Source organism: Accipiter gentilis, chromosome 18 (genome assembly GCF_929443795.1).
Source record: "Accipiter gentilis chromosome 18, bAccGen1.1, whole genome shotgun sequence".
In the NCBI taxonomy this organism is placed as follows: Eukaryota; Metazoa; Chordata; class Aves; order Accipitriformes; family Accipitridae; genus Astur; species Astur gentilis.
In genome coordinates this window covers 6,459,210-6,474,522 of record NC_064897.1, presented here as the reverse complement: position 1 = coordinate 6,474,522, position 15,313 = coordinate 6,459,210, and the positions used below count along the sequence as shown (strand labels likewise).

At 40.8% G+C, this 15,313-nt stretch overlaps 1 protein-coding gene across 1 annotated transcript in view; it reads left to right on the top strand.

Annotated features, from left to right (window-relative positions):
* Positions 1 to 15,313, top strand: part of NTF3 (neurotrophin 3) — a 53,994-nt gene that overhangs the window by 36,321 nt on the left and 2,360 nt on the right. The gene's annotated exons all lie outside the window — the stretch shown is intronic.

The following is a 15,313-nucleotide window of genomic DNA, read 5'->3' as shown; positions in this document are numbered from 1 at the left end:
TGGTGTTTGTGGGATTTAGTTTGTTTTGTTTTCATTAGAAGGGCTGCAATTTCGCCTTCCCAGAATATAAAGGACAAGAGGTAATAAAATCTTAATGGCTATGTATTTTCTGTCAATGTGTAATGGTTTAAAAACTTCATTCTTTGTATTCTCTTTTTCTTTCACTAGAAGTTTTTTATGAGTGTGAAGATATTTTAGTACAAAATGGGCACTTTACTTCTTTTTTACATATCTGGAAAAACTTCATGTCCTGAAAATGTTCTCATGGCTTAGTCTGTCTAGAATTAGACAACGGCAAGCAATCACCAGAACAAGTCATGAGACAATTTGTGATAGTACTGCTGGTCCTATCCTGCTGTACTTGAGTTCCTTGAACAAGTTCTTACTCAGCCTCCCTGCTAGGTATCTCAGATACTGTCTCCTGCCTTACACATTGGCCTAAAGAGGTACAGTGCTTTTTTTGATTACTGTATATCGAGCATCAACCTGTAATGTAATGTTTTAAGACAGATGCAAGGACTAAACTAAAGAGAAAAAGAGAAAAGCCAAAAACAGTCCAAAATTGCAGCCTTTCGTCTCAACCTTTCCAACCTGTAGGAGAAACCAGATTTCAATCACAGCCTCAGAATGGCTCATTCTCAGTGTTGCAGATTTACCTCACCAAACACAAAGCATACCATTTAGACAACTCAGCACAGAGAGGCAAGATGGATATTTGCCTTCAGTGTGCATACTGGAAAGGTTTTAAAGTTAACTCTCAGTGATGTGAGGGGTTTAAATCCCTTAATGCAACTGTGGGGTTTTGGAACTGCAACTGAAGGAAAATATTGAAAATTAATCCAGAACTTTAATTTCAAATCTTGAACCTAAGACCTTACTGTAGTATGAAAATTTCTCTCCAGTTAGAAACAAATAGAAGAAAATTTAGAGACCATTGTTTTTATACTGTGAATAAAACTCTCTTTTCCACTGCCAAAAATTGCAGGTTAGGAAGCAGGCAGTGAAATTACAATATATTTTTGTGGAATGATACTTGCATTTTAAGGTATTTCTTTCATTAGAATGTAGACGAACTAGCCCCGTTTCTTGCAGTAATATTATTTCCTTCCTTTCACATAGCTGTAGACTATCTGAACCAGCAAAACAGATGAATCCCAAGTTTCACAGCATAGATTCGTATTTTCCCCAAATCTAAGGGAAAGGAAAGAGTTTGGAGAAATGACGATCTTAGTTTCAGCTTGTTGATAGAAAACAGAGAAGAGGACAAGAAGATAGTTTGGTTTTACTACCTTGTTGTTCAGAAATTTCCTTATTCTTCCTTCCTTCACTTTTGTTAGAGATCTGACGTGGAAAGATCTTCTAAACACAGAGTCACATTTTCTTCTAACTTGTACCAAAGTAAATCTGAAGTAGCACACTCAAGTCAATAGAGTTATTTTAAGTCTAAACAAGCAACTTAATCAGAAGACACAGCATAGTTTCTTAAATTCCTCCAATTTATTTGGAATCATGTTGATTGTGAGCATTAACACCTGACCCATTCCCTGTTGGATTTCCTCATAACAGCTTACCAGTACTGACACTAACTTAACAGAAAACCGAGCCAGCTCAGACACTATGCCAGATTATGACCTCAGTTATATGCAACTCAGTCTACAGTCGCCTGCTTTCTGCGTGACCAAAAGCAGAATTTGGCCTCGAGCTTTAATTTTTAAGAGTTGCATATACACAATTGCCTCCAAGCATAACACCATTTAATAATTTAAAATGGGAAAAAATGTTCTTTGCAATTTTCCTTAATTTCTAGCAGTCCCAAAATATGTGTCTTATCTTTTCTAAATAACTCTAGCACAGTATTTTGCTTGTAAATCCAACCTCTGTACATGCACTTGAGTCCCATAGTCCAGACGATTTGAATCCCCCAGTCTTGACCTGCCAGGTTCTCTTCTGCTTTCCACTCACCTGTATCTTAATTGAAGCTATACTGGAAGTTTGAAATCACAAACTGTACCCCCATATGTACGCTAACAAGAAAGGCCTTCATGACATGGTCAAGGAAGACATGTCTGAGGCTTGACGTGCTTTCAGCGCAGAGCTGTAGGTTTAGGGTGAGATGATGGGAGCATGGGACAGAAAAGAGGTATGTGCGTGCTTTTGCTTTTTTTCTGGGAGGGCTCAGGAGTTATGTCCTGAGTATGTGTAGGCTTCCCACCAGTGCCAGCCACAGGAAAAGTTGCCTTCCATTGGAAAAGCCCTCTACTCCCGCTCGTAGCTCAGCAAAGCTCTTTGTGTTCCCATTGTCAAAAAGGCCTGAGAACTTATTATCCCCTCTACATCCAGTTATCCCAAGATGTTGACTGACCTCTCACCTTTAGTAAAGAGTTTCCCCATATGTTTGCCTCCCCAAAGTTCCTAAGGATGTGATTGCTTTGTTTTGTTTTTGCAATGGGCTTCTTTCCATATTTTCTAGTAACAGGCTGAGATCAGGTTAGGAAGAAGCTGGTCTTTCACAGGTTTCAGTGAACATGCTCCCCCGTTTTCTAGCACTGGTAATATCCTGAATCATTTTAACATGGGCCTTTAACTTGGAATCTGCACAGAACTCGCTTGCTAGGTTAAACTCACCACATACTGCCAAGGGCCAGTACCTAGTCAGAGAGGAATATAAGAGGGAAAGAGGCATGTCGCTCCCTCTCCCCCCGGCTTTCCTCCCATGACTGTTCAGCTTGCTCAGTGCAATTCTGCCTGCTCACCCAATACTCCCTGCTGAGAGGAGGTGGGTGGAGAAAGGGTGTTAAGCTGACAGAAGTGCAGAGAGCCCAAGCTTCACCCCATTCTGCTTCCTCACTAGCCAGAGTAGCTGGCTGGGAGCATGGGAGAGTAAACTGCTCCACGAAAAAAAAAAAAAAAAAAAAAAAAAAGGGGGGAAAAAAGAGAAGGATGAAGTAATTGACTCTTGTAGCAGAGCAAAGGGAGTGCGTGTGGTGGTGGAGGGAAGATAGGAAGGAACTGTGACTCTGACTTACAATATATTCTGTACTCTGCTCCTGGGGAGATGCAGCTGTGCATCTCCCCTTGTATAGGCTACACTGTAAAGTTACACCGTCGTCCAAAGTAAGCATCCCTAATTCTCCCATTTCCTGAAGCACAACAGCATTTGGCTCCTTTTTAATCAGGGATTTCTACTGTGCAAATTGAAGTTTAAGACCAGGCTTTTCCTATGTGCAGAATTAAAAATCTCTCCCTTGATTGTTTTGTTGGTTCCTGGGGAAAACTACTGAACCGTTACAGCCGATTTACATTGGCCTGCTCCTTTTTTAAGGCTGATTCCAAGTTATTCTTAATTCCTCAAGGCACCTGAGATCTTCTGCATGAGCCAGCCATGGACACCTTTGGCAATGTTTCCCACATCCTTTTCCCTCCCTCTGCTTGCTTCCCAGTTACTTCTGACTTCACTAGAGTAAGGACTGTTTCCCTTTTCTACTGCTTCAATAGGAAGAAATATGGTATGGAAGTACTTCTGATTTTGGCCAACTGACTCAATGGTCTTTGGCTGGGGCCAGCAGAGTGTTGGGAAGAACCTGAAGGAGGAGGCTGGTCCAGTGGGTAGAAGCAACCACAGGCTAGACCTCACGAGAGGAAGGTCTGAATACCCGCTCCCCCATTTTCTTCTCACTTGACTTTGGGCTTGCATAACCTTGGAAAAGTCACATAACCTGTCTGGGCTTTAGTTTCCAAACTGTAAAACAACAGCAAAAGCATTTGGTCACCAAAGCCATTCTTAATTATGAAAAAAAGCTGCATGCTGCAGCATTGCCATGCCTGCAGCTAAACTGCTAGCAGCCTTCTCTCACCCTCTGTTAGTTCTCATGCACTCACAGCATCCACTCTTGCAGTGCGGGTTGTGTGTTCAAGCATGATTTCTTGCCTCTAACATTAGTGAACACCTGATCTCTTACAAAAGGAGTAAACTCCTGCAGCAGCATCTCCATAGCTCGTATCTAACCTGCGAGCCATTTATCCGCTGCTGTTACTAACCTTTGTGGTGATCAGATGTCAGTAGGATTCTTTCATGAAATGTATAAAGTGTGCATATGACGAGAAGTGAACAAAAGCCTGTTCAAAAAATTACTGTTTCTATTCCTAGTTCCCATACCCTGACAGTTACTTTATTCCTGCCCTGCAATAGATAAAATTTTTCATAACCAGAATTTCTTCAGTAAGAAGCAATTTTCAAAAAAGGCATACTAGTTATTGACTGTATAAGGAGAGGCAAGGCTAGCTGCTGTACATCTTGCTTGTTTCCTTCCCATGACCAGTTTAGAACCTTGCTTTTCTATCAAATATCTGGAGATCATATGCCTGGCGCAAGACAGCATGTGTTAAAGTACTCCCAGTTTTAAAATTCTTCTTTCAAAGATTTTTGGCAAGCAAGATGGGGGGAGGCATTGTGTCTCAAGAGCAAAATGGCATCTGGATTGAAAGATAAGAAAAATACTGTGGTTTCCAAAACCCAAGGCAGTTTTCAGACGACTTTTGGACCTGGCAGAGGTGCAGAGTTTGCATTAGCACAATAGGAGAACACAGAGATCACCCTTTGACTTTGGAAGGGAGGGCTCAATTCTGCAAATTAGCAGGCACTTTGGATGTAGTTTAGCAGAGCATTCAACCATGAGCTTAACGGGTGAGCAATCTGTGTTTCAGTGGGGCAACTCACAAGCTTAAAAATCATACACTCCGCTAGACTGGGACAAGAATACTCTCACCATCCTCGAGCATTAACCCCTAAATATAGTTGAACTCAAAGCAAAGTGTTAACTGAGAGTTAAAATTAGAAAACTTCTGTGTCTCGGGGAGAACTGCATACTGGAAATTTTATCCACATGAACATTGATGAACTAGGGGACTCACAAGCAAAGTTCCACTTCAGGCAAATTTTTACAAGGAAAAAAATGCAGAGTAGCTAGATTTACTGGAACAGTCTTTACCCTCAGGACAGGCCTACATGTAAACAATTTGCTATAAAGTAATGCCAATTAGTAGAATGACTTTTTTCCTCCAAATGGGCAATGGCTTTTTTAAAGATTCAGATGCAATGGAAAAAGCGCAAGTCTTTCATGGGCATACATTATATTTGTGAGCTCTTCTCCCTAAGGATTCAGGGGTCTCACTGTGCAGCTGGGAGCAGTTCTAAGAGACTCATCATGATTTCACAGTGTAAAACTGGGCAAGGTTGTTGGGAGAGGTGATCTCTCATATTAGGCCAGCTTATTTAGCTTGTCAGAATAGACAGGCTTTTAGGCGTACAAGCTCTTTTTAATCTAAAGGCTTACAGTTTTTGCAAAGAAGCAAACTTCGAGCCTTACATTTTGCCCAAAACCACTACCTAGTATTTTATCAGAAATAAAAGACTCCTTTTCTCCAAGAATAACTTTAAAAATATAATTTTAAGCTGGTTGCAGGCAAGCTACTGCACCTGTGCAAAGACCATGGAAAACGTATTAATTATATACTGTAATGCTAATTTCTCACTATGGTCCTGATGCGAACAATTGAGTCGCATGCCACGTGTATGATAAAGTAAGGATCAAACATCAACTGTCTCTACTCACATTGTCATTCCCCCACCTCCCTGACTGTGCAAAAGCTTTGTCCAATTCATGCTGAATTCAGTGAGGTCCTATTGGTGGTTTTAAAGTGTTTGGATCAGACCTGGCGTCCTGTTCTTGAGAACTCTGCACCAGATACTTTTCACCTGCAAGCCTAGCAAGACTTTCCTATTTGGAGGTTTGTAAACCTTTGAGGAACAGGGAGAGGCAATTCAGAAAGCAAACTTTGATTCACGAAGTGGCCATGGATGTATTTCTGTACGGCTTTAAAGAAACCTGGAGTCATCGGCTTTTGCAAAGCAAACACAGGTGCAGTTTTGGATGAAATGAAATGGTGCTTACCGGGGTGGCAGTGCATTGCGTGTGGAGGCACAGCAAGGCTGATACCCAGTGCTTGGGGAAAACTCTCAAGCAGCCGTGCTCTTCCTTCTGAGCAAATGGTGCCTTAAAAATTTGGGCGTTGTAAGAAGCAGTGTTGCCTTAACACCAGTCCTACTCTCAAGGCAAACGTCTGTATTCAAGGGTCACGGTAGAGCTGTCAGAAACCAAAGAAATGCTTTTTTTCCCAACAGAAATATCTCAGGTTGACTTCAGGGTTTTTTAGAATTCTAACCAAACAAAAGCTCATTTCATTTCTAACTAGGATTCCCTATTACCATATTTCTGTTTCCTTGTGGGTGTGAGTTCTGTCTGTACCCATAAACCAGGTTTAGGGATGCAAGATTTTTCATAATGAGACTCTAATATTTTTGAAGCTGTAACCCTTGTTTTCTTCCGTTTGCTTGCTTGATTTCACTGTTTTCCTTACTTCATAAAAGAAAAAAAAACTTGGAGATATTAAAAAAGATGGAAGAGAAAGTTTTCAGTTTCTGAGCCAAAGCAAAATAGAAACCTTTTTGTTTTCAGTGTAAAACCCAGTAAAATAATTATCTTGAAATTCACAGTTTGAAACAGTTTCCCTCTGGATTTTCCTAACATCAGAAAAACTAAAAAAAATTAGCATTTTAAAAATCTCTCAATTATTTTCTACTCAATTTGTTTCCTACAAAATGAGTTGTCCAGTGGAAATGTAAATGTAAAAACACAGCAGACCATCCTACATCACAGGGTCTCTAGAAGGCTGCTCTTTCATAGCCTAGCAGAAGAGGGGCAAAATTCTGATAATCTGAGAGGTGCTTCCCTTTCTCCTCCTACTACCAAGTTAAACAAAACCCAACTTTGGCATTTAAAAATAGAATGACGAGAGCAATCTGTTATAAATGTGGACCGCTTCACCTTAACCCTTTCCATGGCTTCCCTTGCTCTTTCCAGCCATGCCTCTGCTATATCCAGAGGCCAGGCTTGAACCCCCCAGAATTGTGGGGAGCTGAAAGAAGTGAGTTTCATCTGGAAGACTGCTCTCAGCTTTAATTTTGGAGGGCTTAAGCCCTCAAAGCATGTCTCTGATGAAAAAAAGAGGAACTGAAGCTACTGCCTGACTTTAATACAAAACAATTAATCAGCCCTGGTTGAGCCAAAGTAGGTCCAGGTTGACTTGAAAGGTTAATGGATCTTCAAACTGTTTTAAAAAAAGACATAGATGGAGTTTCAGGGCTGCAACGAAACATGAAACCAGGCCTCTTTGGTGTGGCTTTGGGCTTGTTACAAACATCTTGCAGAGCTTGAAAACTCCTTTTGATGATCAGCCTAACTTCCCTTTCCTTAGTTTAATCCCATTTTTCCTGATTGCACTCCTTTGCCCCACCCCAAAGTGAATGCTCTCTTTCACCAATGTTTACGCTTTCCAGAACTTCGCACTGGGTTTTCTGTCATGCTCTTTCTGCCAGCTCATAGCAAAGGCTTGCACGTTCAAGGCAATTTCCTCAAAGGTCAGTTATACAACACTTCTAGTCACTTTTGCTGCTCTTTCCTAATTTTCTTTTTTGTATGACAATACCTTCCAACTTTCAAGCAGCTTTCCCAATTTTTCTGCTGTGCTACAAAAAGCGGCAATTCCTTCCTAGCTCGGCAGTGCAATGCCGCAGTATTTGCATTTATTAAATACTGGACCTTTCCAAATTTTTACATCATTCCTGGGTCTGATCAGGTATTGCTCCTTTCTAAATTTATTTTCCCCTCTGTATATCATTGCTCAATACAACTATTCCCCCACCACGAGAGCTTGTAATTTCTACTTTGACTTTCATTTTGTAATTTTCTGCCAATATTTAATGTCTCCATGTCCCCAGCAGAGATTGTATTTCTCTTTGCTCACTGCTGTTTGCATCCCCTCCAAATTCAGCTGCAAATTTAATTTGTTTGCTTCTTGGCCCTGCCACTATTAACAAATGGTAATGAAAAGATTAACTAACACACAAACAGTTTATCAGCTTAAAATATCCACTGCCATGTTTTAGTTCTGGCATTTTCTATTCTTCTGTTTGCAAATGCCTTCTCAAAAAAAAAAAAAAAAAAAAAAAAAAAAAAAGCAAGTGCAAAGCTCTGGGCAAATCTTCTGTTTTTGTAAAATTAGCACAGGCCTAGTCAAGTCATTGGAATTTATTGATTTGGCTAAGGATATGACCTTTAGATTTCTTGTTACTTTGGACAGTTTTCAGAGCTACACAGTGAATAATATGTAGAAATACTTTAGCTTTTGTGGAAATTGTTTACCCAATTATGGCTTTAATTCTTTGTCATGACTAAGATGCAGCTGACTGCTCATCTCAGAGGGCATTGTTTTTATTTCCTTGCATTTCATGCTTGTCTTTGATAAATCAACCTTCTATGCAGCATTACAGATGGACTTTCTTGATCCAGCCAGTGCAACATGAAAACCCCAACTTGCAGCAGAATACCTGTATGACCTTGCAAACATACCTGAATTCTGTGTATTCCAGTTTCTGCTCTTTAAAATGGGGACAATGGCAGCCCTCCTACTTTGTCAGTATTAACCAAGATAAATGCTTATGGAGTGCTCACATATCCGTGACGTGAGAATGGCAAAAGAAAACAGAGGTTGATTTACACTGAGAACATTTATGGAAATATATTTGTTAAGATGCCTCGTTACTCTCAAAACAGACAGCCATCTCCCATGCAGCATGCAGGGCATCATACTGCAGTGTTATTGTGTGGAGAGAAGAAATCTTTACTTTTGGTCTCTTAGCAGGGCAACAACAGCCAGCTCTTTGAGGGAGAAAGCAAAGGATGTCAGGGCTTATATCTGGAGTAATAAAACCCCAACACCATTCCACAGAGTACCTTACTTTGCAGATGTGCAAATTAATGAATGAAGATTTTGACTTGACCAAACTCTTCCAACAGATCACGATCCCAGCCTCCCAAACCCTTGTTCTGACCTTCTCAATACACAGATTAATTGGTCAACGGGTCAATGCAAAATTATACCACAGCAGTCGGGGCAGAGACAGACAGGTGTAAATATCACGTCACAAAAGTGAGGAAAGGAATTCGAACAGAAAAAGACCTAGTTGTGGCTGAGAAAATCCTGCCTACTTCTGTAGTTGATTATAGACCTGGGGATGTAGCTAGTATGGTTGATATTGTACCGGACATTATTAATAGTCGAGTCCCTCGATGGGATTGCTAGAGGATGCTGGGGAGTGTCAAATGCCTCCAGGGGGGTCTCGAGTGCCCTGAACTCCAGACGATGTCGGTGGCGGGGGAGGAAGGTGCAGGGCCAAAACCTAACAGAATTAACTTTGCACAAGGTGTGAGAAGCAGCTGCTGTTCCAAGTAGTGAGGTAAGCACCAAGGAACTGCTCCTGACCTTTCTCTTGGAAACGGGCAGGTATGTGTAAGGCGATCGCATTTTGATCTCCAAAAAGATACATTTGTGGAAAGATCAAATGTAGACACACACATGCCGTTGCAATCAGCTGTGTCTGAAATGACCCAATACTGCTGTGGTTCTACACAGCGCATTTAACTGTTCAGAAAACAGATTGCTCCTCGCAGCAGATGTATTATCACAAAACTGTCCCTCAGAAAGATGTCACCAGTCGGGAAAGCTTTCCTCAATGACTAGTAAGGTCATGGTCACAGTGGTAATCATAAATAGCATTGTAGATTGGTTCGAAGTGCAGATGAGTTTTGCGTACTTGGGTGAACAGCTGTCTTGCTGTGCTTTGCTCAGCCAGTCATTTAAAGAGGAAAAGGAAATGTCAGCGACTCAGTAGGCTGAACTCCATTTCCATAAGAGATTAGGTATACACCATTCACTGGAGGCTATGGCGGCTCAGCCCTCCGATGTGTCTTCTTTTTGAAAATAGCCTTGAGTAATGCATGATTAAAAGCAACTGACCTGCTGCTGAGATTAAGAAACTTTGGTGGCCTCATCCTCAGATACGGTGTGTAGCTGCACTCCCCAGCCCATCTGCAAGAGGAATGCACTAGTTTCAAATTCCTTCACTCTAACTTACAGTTTGGTTGGCCCTGAGGATGGGAGGGTTAACACTTAAAGCTGCTATAAGTCAGTCCCACTTGATTTTGTCTCTGAATTCTTCGGCCTCTTAGTGGGCTCTTGTGAAAGCTTTAGCTTCAATCTGTATGTGTTGAAATTTCCGTATCTAGAGAAGTGGAATGTTCAGGAGGGTCATAGCGTCTCTAGGGGCATTCAGTACTCTGCAGCAATCTACCTTAATAAATCCTTCTACAGGCACATATTGTACAAATAGTCGATTACTATTCTGGAATACAGTGCAAATTTTCTTATGCAACTATTTCATACTCCCATTTTACTGAATATTCAGAATGCAGTGACATTTTTCTTGTTCTGTACTTTTTCACTGTCCCCCTAAGCACAGAGGGGAAGGGCTGCATTTCTTCTCAACGTGGTTATTAGGATGAAAGAATCAACAGGGTAGTCTGCTACTTGTTGCTTTCTGTGAGTTTGTGAAAACAGTGCTTAGCAAGCAATGACAATAATTACAATGTCGTCTTTGGCAAAAGCCTGAATAAGCTGTCAGCCACCACAAATGATCATTAGTTGCTCAGTCTGAAGAACAAAAGCTGCTCTTAAATTTTGCAGAAAGTGCCAAATACTTCAAGCTGACTTGCATAAATCATGTCAAGTATTACAATGCTGAATGTAAAATTCACCAGTCACTTTTCCTTCTATTGCAGTTCCTCTTAGCAATGACTTAAAAGTAAATACTTAGGCAGTATCTCACAGTACTAGGATTTCATTATTTTCACAGAACATATTAAATGACACTTCAGTATTCAGCTGTGTAGACTGTTCAGAGACTGATCAAAATAAAGCAATACGGATTTCTTTTTTAAATCACCACAAACAAAACAAAACTAAACAAAGCTTTCCAACACTATATAAAGTGTTGAGTCTGAAAAGAGCAGAAAGTGATTTGCCAGTCTGTTGGGGATTTAATTTATTGATGGAAGCAATAAGTAAGCTTATTTACTTCTAAATTTAGGCCTTCCCTGAGACACCTAGATTAGACAGCATTAATACTCTGCTAACACCACAGTCATAGGCAGTAATACAAACCAATAAAATAGAGTAAAGCTAGGCGACAGTTGAAAGATGAAACAACTTTGCAATGCATGAGCTTTTCTTTTCTATGGCGCTTGCTTTTACCTGCTGTGCCACAAATATGAGCAATCTCTAAGTCAAACCCGTTTAGTGCAAATTAGCAGCCAACTCTGTATTGCCAGAATATACTGGGTTTCCTGCCATACTGTGACATGTGCTCCAACAAATCCTCTGGACAATTCAAAATACCTAATTGTTACTTGGTTCTACTCCTTGTTCCTTTAAGGATCTTCTTTGCTTCTGTTGCTATGTTTGCAATCACTTTTGAAAGCCAGGATAGTATCTCTGAATAAGGGGGCACTAGCACTATGCAAAGGGACCAACTCAAAGTGACTAACATGTCTTCCTACCTCAATGTCCAGCGCTTTACCAAATTGCACGTAGTAGTGTTTTTGAGCACATTTAAAGGCCGATTTGAGCCGTGTGCTCCCCACCCACTTTTTAATTACCTCTAGCAAGAGCTCAGAGCATCCAAGGTGCGTCCCAACATCTAGAAGGGCACACAGAATAGCACAGCACAATAGAAGAGCTGGCCCAAAGCTTCTCAGTGGCTGAAGGAAAACAACTTTCTGGAATATGTCAGCAGCCCTTGCTGAACTCTCAAGATATGGAATAGAAAAGGAATTGGGATATACAGGAGGAGAGAGACGGAAAACAGGGTGGATATCGCAGCAGCAAGACTGTGTCAGGCTGCTTATGCCCACCCTAGGTAGCTGCCTACTCTTCGTGGCATGGGCACAAAGTGAGACGAGTAGTCTACCATTATGTCCAGCCACTATTGAGTCCTCAGTCAAATGACGAGTTCGTCATGAACTGATAGGTCAACAAGGGATACTTTTTGATGTGAATGCAGAGAAGGTGCTAGATTAATTCTGCTGGATTCACACTATATGAACTGTTCTACAACACATGACTTCTAGGACAGGTATGTAGTAAAAAAGATGTTTATGCTCATTCAAATGGATTTGTCATTATATCCAATATATATTGAAAAGCCATTTAAGTCATATGCCTTCATACACCTTAATGTTGACTAGGCTGTGTGTCACAGCTGACCGGACAGCCCATGGAACAGAAACTGAGCTCGGGTACCAGCATTAATAGTCTAACACAATCAGATATCAGGCAGAAATGAAGTGGAAGCAGTAACCGATTATGGTCTTCTCTATTTGCATCTAATAACATTCATTCAGCTGATACGGGACTAGGGAGCATGCTGCTGGGCTGTGCTTTTATTCTGAGGTCACCATGGAAATGCTTGCCTATGCCTGTTTGGGACCCAGGCCCCAAATAATCTAGTCTGTACGTCCTGTAGGAGTGTAAATAGTACTGTGTCCATTTCCAGGACCATTCATCACACTTACTTGACCACAAAGAGTCCACAAAGACAGCTAAAATGAACATTTTCAGGGATTTACATTTCGAAAATTTCAAGAAATACCTTGAAGAACAACATAAATATCTCACAGTCATCAGCTAACTAGAAAAAGGGTTGCCTGAACAAAATCTGTCTTTCTACCTGAAATGCATCATTTTAATTTTAAGAATTTGTAATGAGAGAACATAAAAATTCATGTGAAGGACTAAATTGGGGGGGGGGAGGGGTGGATTTTTATATCGTTCTCCAAAAGGCTGAAGAAAGAACTATTGCTATTTGTGCTGGTGTAGCTTCTTCTAAGGTCCATACAAGCCTGTACCCCAGGAGCCTGGAGGTTAAGCCAGTTTTCTCTTAGGCAGGATACCTCTGTTGAAATCTTGCCTCTGAATGCAAGTCTCCTCTATAGGTAATTTACGCACTGGCCTATATTGAGTAAGCATTTTTTCTGTTTTGCGAATTGCATTGTGTAACTTTTGAAGCATGTCCAGAAATATCAGAATTATTTGCTTTGAAAATATGAAAACATAAACATTTTAATGTTTTTACATTTTCCTCTCCTTTTTATTGATTTAACACACAAAAAATGGTACAAATTGCAGATTACCTTCAATTTAGACAGGCACAAAGTTTCAGTTTGGGCAAAGAGCCATTTATCAGATGCAATATTGCCCAGCCCTACAAACCCTACACTTTTAATGTGTCTTATACTCAAAATAAAGCCAAGGCCATAAACTAGCTGCAGTTTCCTAATGACGCCCATTTCTGCTAGCTAGAATAATGCCTTAGGCATATTCTGAGGTGCTGGACTTCAGGGGCAGCCTGACAATTTCGAGTCATGGACTGGAATTTCTGAACACACCACTTATGAACCTTGTAGGTGAACTGTCTTGGAAGAACTCCCTGAAAACTGTAATCTTACTAAGCATTTGCATTTACTTTCCAAACTTGGTTCTGAAACATTTTTACTTTTGCAGCAAATAATTTGCAGAGCACAAATCAAACTACAAGTCAAATTTTGGAGTGGTTTAACACCCTTCCCACCAAATCCACAAGACATTTTACATTAGGTTCAGAAAAATACTTTTAAACATTTTTTTTCCATTAACAGGATTCCTCCATGGACAAGAAAACTAGAGCTTATTTGAACTGCTCTAATTCTGAGGTCCCTAGCCCTTCCTTGTGTGCAGCATGACATTAAAGAGAGTCTGCAGGAACTCCAGTCTTACTTTTCCCACCTCATCACCTGCTCTAACTTGTGTATTTTGCTAGTGCCACTTAGTTTTGAAACTAAGCAGAACAGTGATTGCATGCAGCTGCACGCTGGCATGAATAATTCCTTCAGCTTTTGGGTTAAGCGTTGTCAGAGCTTTGCTCACCATCCTATGGACTTGTGTGTCATACTGTGTGTGGGTTAGCTCTTCTGAGTGCTGTAAGAAATCTGCTGAGTGACGTCTGTTTTATAATATTTTTACTGTTTTTAAAAGCAAATAATTAACTGAGGGAAGACCAAATTGCACAGGAAGAGGTCTTTTTATATGGTCTGGGCTCTGAGATCCATCTACATTAAGTTAGTATTTACTTAGGTATGACAGTAATTGTATGGTAACTGAAAATCTTAGATATTCTTTTTTTCCAAAGCATAACATTGCTGCAAGCAACAGTCTAGATTTAGGTGAACTCATACTGTGACAAACTGAGAATGGAGAAAACACATTTCTTGTCCATAAAAGGACAGATCACACATCCACAGAGGGTAGCTCTGATTTTGCTGCAGTTCCAAACTATGAAGTGGGGACACACTGTTGCTAAAAGGAGTTTTACTTAGAGTGGATAGAGGATTCTCCAGTAAAAGTTTTGTTTTTGTTTTTGTTTTTCTTTTTTTTTTTGGCCTTATTATACAGAAAATGGTTTGCATTTTTAAACAGAAAATGGTGATTTTTTTGCAGTGGAAAATTTTCTGGTCAAGAGGTCTGATATTTCTGCAAGTTCTTCTGGGAAAAACACAGAGTACCTAGGGTGTCACCAGCAGGTCGATCCTTCCCCTCAACTCAGCATGGGTGAGGCCACATCTGGAGTGCTGGGTCCAGTTCTGGGCTCCCCAGTACAGGAGAATCAGGGACATACAGGAGTGACTCCACGAAGATGATTAAGGGACTGGGGCATCTGTCATATGAGGAGCGGCTGAGAGAGCAGGGGCTGTTCAGCCTGGAGAAGAGAAGCCTCAGGGGGATCTTATCGGCGTGTAGAAATACCTGATGGGAGGGGGTAAAAAAGGTCGAGCCACGCTCTTCTCAGGGGTGTCCCATGAAAGGACAAGAGGCAACAGGCACAAATGGGGTATAGGAAATACTACTGAAACATGAGATATTTCTATTTATTTATTTATTTATTTACTGTGAGGGTGGTCAAACACTGGAGCAGGTTGCCTAGAGGGGTTGTGTAGTCTCCATCGATGGAAATATTCAAAACCTGACTGGGAACAGCCCTGTGCAAGCTGTTATAGCTGACCCTGCTTTGAGCAGTGAGATTGGACTAGATGATCTCCTGAGGATCCTTCCAACTCCATCTGTTCCGTAACTCTGTGCCTCCATCCCAGAGTACTAGTGATCTGACACATGGTGGATACGTTTGCAGTGCAGGAGAATCAAGTTCAAGACTGTTCTGAGTCACTCGAAGCAGTACTACAGCCAGGTTTTACCACGTGGTATGAGAATTCTCTAACATGAGTTTAATATTTTCTCCTTCAATTCACAAGTTGTACAACAATTTTAT